The sequence below is a fragment of the Octodon degus genome, unplaced genomic scaffold (assembly GCF_000260255.1).
Source record: "Octodon degus isolate 3935 unplaced genomic scaffold, OctDeg1.0 scaffold00136, whole genome shotgun sequence".
Classification (NCBI taxonomy): Eukaryota; Metazoa; Chordata; class Mammalia; order Rodentia; family Octodontidae; genus Octodon; species Octodon degus.
Genome location: NW_004524712.1, coordinates 4537678 through 4547843, shown reverse-complemented (window position 1 = coordinate 4547843; position 10166 = coordinate 4537678). Strand labels below are relative to the sequence as shown.

General features: G+C 38.6%; 1 pseudogene; it reads left to right on the top strand.

Moving 5' to 3' along the window:
• Positions 1-438: 438 nt before the first annotated feature.
• LOC105743569 lies at positions 439-1725 on the top strand (annotated as a pseudogene).
• The last annotated feature ends 8441 nt before the right edge of the window (positions 1726-10166 follow it).

The window sequence follows — 10166 nt, the reverse complement described above, 5'->3', positions numbered from 1 at the left end:
AGTTTCTGCATTTAACCTGGTAAGGTCACAAAGGAAACTAAATAGTTGTGCAAAATCGGTGATGCTCTTAATAGTTAGTGTAATCTCTGTGATTTGACTGCTCATTCTGGTCACACACTTACACGCGCAATTTCATGTAATCCTCAACAATGCTGTACAACACCCTTTTATCTGCATTTTAGGGCTGATGCTAAAGGCTGGAAGGAGTTAGGATTACAGAAAAAAAAATATTTTCTCTCCACACTGAGAACCTTTCCCTTATTTCCTATTTTATCATTTTCTAATAATATATTCCTTAAAATTATGGCTTTCAAACCGGGACCCGGAAACTTTCCAGAATGCGCTGAGAGGTGGAGCAGCGGTGACTGCTCGACCTGCACACGGCTACCTGCTCCTTCCTGCCTGCCCAACCGAGGCCTAGCCAGCTCACCTGTGAGTTTCTGCCCTTGCGCTTCCTCTTGGGCCCAAGTTGGCACCCTTGTGAAAGCCAGGAAGCCGATGGAGCCACGTTCATCAGGCCGTTCACTCTGCGTGGGCAGCCTGTGGAAAATGGTGAAGGAAACAACCTATTACGATGTTGTGGGGGTCAAACTCAATTCTATGCAAGAAGAACTAAAAAAGGCTTATAGGAAACTGGCCTTGAAGTACCATCCTGATAAGAATCCAAATGAAGGCGAAAAGTTTCAACAGATTTCTCAAGCTTATAAAGTTCTCTCTGATGCCAAGAAAAGGGAATTGTATGACAAAGGAGGAGAACAGGCAACTAAAGAGGGTGGAGCAGGCAGCAGTTTTGGTTTTTTGGAGGAGGAGAAAGGATGCAGAGAGAAAGGAGAGGTAAAAATGTGGTGCATCTGCTCTCAGTTACCTTAGAAGAGGTATATAATGGTGCCACAAGGAAATTGTCTCTGCAAAAGAATGTGATTTGTGACAAATGTGAAAGTCAAGGTGGTAAGAAAGGAGCTGTGGAGTGGTGTCCCAACTGCCGAGGTAATGGAATGCAAATAAGAATTCATCAGCTAGGACCTGGAATGGTTCAGCAAATTCAGTCTGTGTGCATGGAGTGCCAGGGCTGTGGAGAATGCATCAGCCCTAAAGACAGATGTAAGAGCTGCAACAGAAGGAAGATAGAGAAAAGAAGATTCTAAAAGTTCATATTGACAAGGGCATGAAAGATGGCCAGAAGATTACATTCCGTGGTGAAGGAGACCAAGAACCAGGGCTGGAGCCAGGACATATTATCATTGTGTTAGATCAGAAGGACCGTGCTGTTGTTACTCAAGGAGGAGAAGATCTTGTCATGTGTATGGATATACAGCTGGTTGAAGCACTGTGTGGCTTCAAAAGCCAACATCCCCTCTTGACAACCAAATGATAGTCATCACCTCTTATCCAGGTCAGATTGTCAAGCATGGAGACATCAAGTGGGTGCTAAGTGAAGGCAGGCCAATTGATCGTAGGCCATATGAAAAGGTTTATCTGACCATTGAATTTAAGGTAAACTTTCCTGAAAATAGCTTTCTCTCTCCTGATAAAGTCTCATTGCTGGAAAAACTCTAACCTGAGAGGAAAGAAGCAGAGGAGACCGATGAAGTGGATCAGGTGGAACTGGGGGACTTTGGTCCAAATCAGGAAAGAGGGCGCCATTTTAATGAAGAAGCCTACGAGGATGACGAACACCATCCCAGAGGTGGCGTTCAGTGTCAGACCTCTTACTGGGGCCAGTGAATAGTGCTCACTCCTGGCATGTGGTGTGCAGTAGTGAGTGCGCAAAGGACTAGAGTCATCATACACTCACTACTCACTATTGGTTTTGTTTTAATATTCAATTATAGTAGTGTTTTAAAAGTTAAATGAAGAATAAACACAAATACAAAAGCTCCGACTTTGCCCTGTATGTATGATGACTTCAGTGTGCAAGAAGAAGTTTCCTGCCTGTAAAGAGTCCTTAACGCTGGTGCCTGGGAAGCCAGGCCATGTAATTGATTTCAGTTGTGTACATGGACAAGCTTAGACTAAAATGCTAGATATATGTGTTGATCTCAGTGTATGACCCTTCATTGTTAAGCTATGGATTAAAACTGTGTTTAACTGGCAAAAATCCCAAAACAAACAGAGAAAGAAAGAAACAAAAAACCCAGGACCCATGGCCAGAAGAGGAGCCTGAGACAGTGGAAGAGAAGAAAAAAGTCATGCTGGGTAGATAGCTCAGCAGTCGAAGCACCAGCTTGGGGAGCACAAGGACATGGTTTTGATCCCTGATACCACAGGCCGTGCTGGCCCTGGAGCCCAATGCTGGCCACCCAAATCAGTCATGGTGCTGCACACCTGTAATCCCAGCACTGGGAAAGCCTGATACAAGAGGATCACTACACATCTGAGCTTCATAGTAAGACCCTGTAGCAAATGAATACATGAATAAATGACTGTGTAAAAGAAAATTAGAAAAGGACAAAGCAGGCAGTGCTGGAAAGCAGTTATCAAAACAGGTATCTATGTGTTTAAATTCTGGAAGAGACTAGCAGGACATGATCAAAATATAATATATGCAATGAAACTCTATATTTTGTAAAATGAATAGATAATAATGAGAAGAAAAAAACTGGGCTTGCAAGATAGCTCAGCGGTCTAAGGCGCCTGCTTAGGCGAGCTAACGCAGGTGCCAGGGGACCATGGTTTGAGCCCCAGCAACACATATTGTGTCAGCCCTACCCTTAGAGCGGGCTGAGAAAGCCAAAAAAAATCTGAGCTCATTTTTAACTGATATATAACATTAAAATTGACATATAACATTATACATCTATGAGGGGGAAAGCTTCTCTAATTCTAAAATGATAAGGTTAATTTTCTGTGTATGTCAATAAAACAAAAAATCCAGATACTTCCCTAGAAAGAAAAACCAAAATAAGACAAAAAATAAAAAACCCGACCAATTATGGTGATACTGTCAATGCCGCTTGCCCTCCACATAGTTAACCTCTGAAATAGTTCTATCATTTTAAAACTTTTAATTCGCTTACTTTTATGGTGTTGGTGTCAGCTGCTAAAAGTTCAGGTTCTATGTTATCTGGGGCCGAAATTGTGACATGTCAGAGGGGATGATTTTTATGTTTCTCAACTGACTGTATATCCTGAAAGATATGCAGTCATTCTTATTCAAAGGATATTTTACACCAAAGTTTTACATTTAAAAGTTTAAATTGTGCTACACAAACTTCATCAGCTCTTTGTCATAACATGTTTTTCTTCCTCCCACTTGCATTTTTCATGAAAGTGTCTTAACCCTCGAAGATGGTTTTATCTCTGAAATAACAGTAAGATTTGTGTTTCATAATCAGTATTAAACAATGTTTTAACAACTGTGTATATAGTATATTTAGTATTTAGTATATTTTGCTCAGTAGACAGTGAGCTTCATGAGAACAGGGCTAACAACTGTCTTATTCAGTGTTTTATCTTAAGAATAGAATATGGTTAAAGATACATAGTAGATGCTTACTAATGTCTATGCAGTTAGTGAATGTGCATTTGTTTATTTTATTTTATTTTATTTTCATTTATGTATTTGGTCCAGGGTTTCGCTACTCATCTCACACTTGTAGGATTCTCTTGTTTTCAGCCTCCACAGTGCTGGGTTTACAGGCGTGTGCCACCACCCGCGGTCTCAGTCCCTGGCTCAGCGCTCCCTGGGGGGTGGGGCCAGCGCGGCATGTGGGACCTGGGATTGAGCCTTGGTCCCTTCGCTTGCCAGAATAGGTGCTTAGTCCGCTGAGCTATCTCACCGGCCCTTGTGCATTTATTTGGACCTGACATAAAATGAACCATTAAATATGAAATCTGGAATCTCTACTCTTCCTTTCTTCTTCTCACTTTTTCAATATTTTGTGATATGTAAATTATTTTGCACTTGGAGTATTTCGTACTGACTTTATTCAGTTCCCTGGCTTTCGTCTTCCCACTAACATGAATCAGTCCTGAAAAAGTCACAATACAGGACACTCACCTACTTGGGCTGGCCAATAGTGCCGCGGATGGGATTCTCATTGTGCTGTGCCGGCCCCACCGCCGGGGAGCTCTGAGAGGGCGATTGAGACTGGGTGTGGTGCCTCGCGCACCTGTAATCCCAGCGTTTGCGAGGCTGAAAAACAGGAGAATCACAACGAGTCCGATCTGAATTGTGAGACCCTGTAGATGTTGTACCAAATACAAAAAAAAAAAAAAAAAAAAAAAAAGACACTCACCTAATTGAACTTCTCTGCACTGCCCGCTCAAGTCAATGGGATGCAGGCTGGACGACCACGTTTACTTTTCAGTTCAGTGAGAAAATCAAAACCTAAAGAAGATCAAGTAATTTCTTCACCAAACATTCGACTTATATTAGTCTAGATGTAGAAAAAAATTGGAAAGAGTAGCTACATTTTCCATATGCCCTGTGTCAGTATAACCTAATGTTAGCATCATACCTCAGCATGGCATCTTTATTGTAATTAATGAATTAAATACTGATGAATTATTATTGCTTACAGCCTTCCAATTTTCTTAGTTTATTCCCAGTGCCATTTATTTTCCTTTTGGTGCCAGGATCTCATCTAGGACACCTCATTATGTTTAGGCATAAACCTTTCCTTATGTTCTCTTTGTCTGTGATAATTTTATCATATTAATTTGATGGATTTGACAGTTTTTTTGACACATGATGGTCATGTACTATTTAGAATGTCCCTCAACAAGGATTATGCTCTTATGATGAAACTGGAGTTGTAGTTTTGGGTAAAGTAATTCATAGAGGCAGCTTGACATTCTTCTCATATCATATCAAAAATTCACATTATGAGAGAGACTATACTGACCTTGATCACGTGGCCAAGATAGTGCTGACCAGGTGACATCACCATTTCAGGGCTCTGGAGGAATATTTCTACGTCCAGTCTGTACTTAAGGGGAGAGAAATTATGCCGGATCTTCATTCAGAAAAAGTACCTACACAAATTACTTAGAATTTTTCTGTATGGAAGAAATACTGTTCTTCTTGATTTACTATTTTATATCTCACTTTATAAAAGAGTCAAAAGAGGTGCAAATGGATGATCGATACCGGGAAGTAGGAAGAAAATGTCTAGATGGAAAGGTGAACAAGGCTGAAAAGATGGAGAAAGGAAGGGAAGGGAAAGGAAAACAAAAATGAAAATAAAAGAATAAATGGAAACAAAGCTTTTACAAATAAGGAGGGGAAGAATGGTTGAAGGGAAGAAAGGATACAGAGAAAAAAGAAGAATCAAAATGTATCATATATGGGTACAAATTCCTTACAATGAATATGATCATTATGTGTTCCAAATCTGTACCAATAACATTAGTTAAAAAAATTAAAACAGAAATATAGATGTTTCTAAAGAAAAGGAGAATATTAAAGAAGGATTATGTGAAAAATGAAGGAAAAAAATCTCCTCCTTACACTTAATTGCTCTAAAAGATAAGAGTCTATTAAGATTGATAGCAGAAAAGGTTCCCATTATGCATGCTTATATATGTGAGATGAATGAATGGAAATAATAGTAAAAAAGATGAAAGAAGAAGCCAGAAATATTTTGTTATTATAAAGTTCTTTCATATCTCTGAGCTATCAGAGTATTATTTGAAGATGACCTTGGAGTAGTTGTAAATGTGTCTGGTAAATTCTGAATACTTACTATGAAAAATTAGTATAACTTATATACTAAGAAGAGAAAGAAAATGGAATTGTAAAGAATATTTAATACCTCAGAATGTAGAATAAAGAAGGTAAAATAGAAACAAGAACACAAGATACACTAAAAATATGATATATATTAACCTGATTATCTGTAGTAATTTTGAATCTTAACGATCTAGCTTTACCAAATGAAAGATAGAAATTACCAGTGTATATCAGAATGAGACCCAACTATACGTTTTCTTCAAGAAACCCACATTAAATACAAAGCCACATAGGTTAAGAGTTGATTCATAGAGAAAAAGTATACTATGCTAATGCTAATCAAAGCAAAGCAAAAAACCAAACCAAAACAAAAAATATATATAAATAGTTATTTTAGTTTCAGATAGAGAAGACCTCTCAGCAAGGAAAGATACTGGAGATGATCACTTACATGATTATAAGGTTGATTCTCCTAGAAAATATAACAATCCTTAATGTGTATGTACCTAATGACAATGTCGAACTGTGTAATATAAAACAGAGCATTACAGAAATAAATATATAAATTCTTTATTATATTTGAAGTCTTAGCACCTCTTTCTCAGAACAGACAGAGATTGCAGGCTGAAAATTTATAATGATGTGACATAACTCAGTAATATTATCAAACATGTCACAATAATTGTCATCTATTGTGTCTTCCATCCAACAACCACAGAGTACACATTCTTCTCAAGTTCATATAGAGTAGTTACCAAAATAGGTCACATCCTGGGTCATAAATATGCTCCAATAAATTTATAAGAACACACATGATACAATGGACACTTTCAGACAAGCCTGGGATTAAACTAGCATTCAGTAACAAGAAAAGATAACTGAAAAATCCCCAATGACAACTAATATTACACTTGCAAATAACACATGACTGAGCATAAATCTCAACAGAGACTTAGAAACATTTTGAACTATATGACAATGAAAATACTTCTCAGATTTTGTAGGATTCAGTCAAAGTAGTGGTGGAGAGAACTTCTAAATCTATTTATTTATTTATTTATTTACTTATTTATTTGGTACAGGATGTCACTACATAGCTTGGACCCAGAGTGATCCTCCTCTCTCAGCCTCCGCACTACTGGGAATACAGCTGTGCACCACCACATACCGTTATGGTGGCTAGCTCGGCTCAGGGCCAGCAAGGCATGCTTGAACTTCCAAACTATCTCCCCAGGCTTGGGAATTTCTTAGCACAGAATGCATATAACAGAAAAGAAGAGGGCTGGGAGATAGCTAAATGGTTTAAGCTCCTGCCTGGCAAGCACAAGGACCTGGGTTTGATCCCCGGTACTGCATGCCCTGCTAGCCCTTAAACCCTGTGCTGGCTGCGCAGGTCACCCAAACCAGGAGTGGTGGCACACACCAGTAATCTTGGCCCTGGAGAGGTTGAGACAGGAAGATTACTGTGAGTCCAATCTGTGTAGTGAAATCCCATACCAAATTTAAAATAAGGAAAGAAATACATAAAATCATTCACCTTGATTTATACTTTAGAAAACCAGATAAGAAGAACACACAAATCCATGTGGAACAGAAAAAAAAATATTACAACAGAAAACCAGAGATTTGAGAGTAGTTAAGTCAAGAGAGAAAAATTAATGAAACCAAAAGCTTTTTCTTTGAAATAATCAATAAATAGTTAAGGCTTTAGTCAGGATAATTAACAAGTAGAGAGATAATAAGAGAAGAAGAGGAATGGGAACAGGGAGAGGGAGAAGAGAGGAGAGGGGGGAGAAGGGAAGAAAGAAGGGGAGGGAGTCAGGCCATAAACTTTTAATATTAGAAATAAAAAGAGCAAATATAACCACTGCCCTAGAGCTCTGATGGACATCGAAAAGTTAGCAAAGGAAACGATGAATGGCTTCAGGACCTCAAGCTTGGTGACTTGGTCGATATGGACCATTTCCTTGAAAGAATCTGCCAAGATGCATACAGAAGTAGACACTATGAGTAAGTCTATATTGACCAAATAAGTTGAATCAGTAATTAATAGTCCTTCAAGAGAAATCACCAAGCTGAGCTGTAACAACAGCAAATTCCGTGAAACATTTCAGCAAGAATTTAAATACACACTTTCTATAATTTCTTTTAGAAAACAGAAGCAGAAGAAACATGTTGTAACTCACTCCATGACAGTGTGGCTGAAGACTAGTGAAGCAGCTTTTGAGAACTGCTTCAGAACGTGACAGGAACAATGGGGTAAGTGCACTCAGAGTGAAGGAGGCATGTTGGGGGTGGCCATAGCAATCAATCTTCAGAGTTAAATTGTAAAACTGTTGAACATTCACTGTGTGTTTTGATCATGCCTCATATGTGAAGTTGAGCGACAGGCAGCACTGGTCTTCAGGAACAAAGGCTGCGTCGTGACCACTCTTGGGAGAACGTGTCCTGGTAGGGGACTCCAGGGGTTTCTGGGTGTGATTAATGCTCACTTTGATTTGCAAATTGTTTACTTGGACTCATTGAATGTATGGTAATTCACTTATGATTTGTGCCTTTTTCTTTATGTGTATTTATACTTCAATAAAAGTTTCAAAAAGTTACCTCCACTTTGTAGATGGATAATTAACACATATTTATTTTATTTTATTGAATTTTCATAACAAGACAATAAGAGGATAATAATAGTTAATACATTGCATATCATTACCTTCAAAGTAGGTACTCAGAGGACAAGATATGGGAATAAAAAGTTCATATTAGTATGAACTTTCCTTCTAATGAACTAATATAGTTACCTTGCATTTTTCTCTTTTCCTTTCCTTTCTTTCCCCCTCCTAGTTCCTCTTTCCTTTTAAACAATTACTTCCTGGGCTACAGAGATAGCTCAGCAAACTAAGTGCCTGTTTAGGCAAGTGCAGGGACCAGGGCTCAGCCTGGGCGTGACAGGTCCTGTTGGTCCCACTCCTGGTGCACTGAGCCAGCCCCTGAGACTGGGTGTGGTGGTGCATGCCTGTAATTCCAGTGCTTTGATGCTGAAAACAGGAGGATCATCTATGAGCCAGAGCTGTACAGTGAGAGCCTGTACCACAGACAGAAAACAAAACAAAACAATTGCTTCCAGTTTCATAATAACTATTGTACATTCAAGGTCGAGTGCTCTGTTTCAATTTCTTCTACCAGGGGGACAATGTAATGTTCACACATGTGAGACTAATTTACTTTACTTATTGTATAAAGTTGTGTCAATTTACCTATAAAAGTCTAAAGTTTATCCTTTTTTTATGGCTCAGTGGTATTCTATTGTATAAAATACCATATCTTTTTATCCCTTCCTTTGTTGATGGCATTTAGATTCTGTCCAAGATTTAGCTATGACAAATTGTGCTGTCACACACAATTGCACTGTCATAAACATCAGCGCACATATCTCACTGTGCTAGGATGTTTTTAATTCCTCTAGAAATATACCCAAAGGGGAATAGCTGGATCGAATGGAACATCTAATGTTAGCTTTCTGAGGAATGTCCACACTAATTTCCACAGTAGTCGCACCAACCTGCATTGCCATCAGCAGAGGAGAGGGGTTCGTTTCCCAACAGTGCCTCCAGTATTTATTGGTTGATTTCTTGATGCTGACCATTCTTCTGGAGTGAGATGGAATGTCAGTGTGTTTTAATTTGCACTTCTTCAATAACCAATCTTTTATATGTTTTAGGTAGATGTCTTTTGCCTGAGGGATACCTGGCTAAAATATTTTCCCCCTCTGTGGGCTGTCTTTTCACTCTGTTGGTGATTTCTTTTGATGTTAAAAAGCTTTTTAATAAGGCAAGATTCCACTTGTTGATTCTTTGAAGTATTTCCCATAAAGTTTGTTTCTTTAATTTTTCATGAAGCCTCTAGCTACACCTCTGTCTTCAATATTTACACCTATTTTCTCTTCCAGTTGATTTAGTATTTCTGTTTTAATATTTAGATCTTTGTCTATCTTGACTTCATTTTACTGCGTGGTGATCGACATGGGTCTAGTTGTAGTCTCTGGCATGCAGACTTCCAGTTTTCTCAGCAGCATTTATTAGAGAGACTATCTTTCTTCTTTGTTCCAGTGAAAAATTTTGGCTTGTGTGTTACTGTTACTGATGAAGTGGTTGAGTGTGTTTATACTTGTGCCTGTACCTTCTACTCCATTCCACCCAATGTCGGGTCAGGTGTTTTTTTTTTTTTTTTTTTTTTTTTGTGAATCCCATGCTAATTTTATTGCAGTAGGTATCATTTTAAGTCAGGAATTGTGATGTATCCTGCCTTGCCTTTGCTGCCCAGGATTGCTTTGGCTACTTTAGGTCTCTTCTGTTTTGAAGTGAATTTCAGAAATGTTTTCTCTGCTTCTGTGAGGTATTGCTACGGTTTTTGATCAGGATTGCATTAAATCTGTATAACAGTCTTGGGAGCGCAGCCATTTGCACAGTATTGTTTCTTCCTATCCATGAGCTAA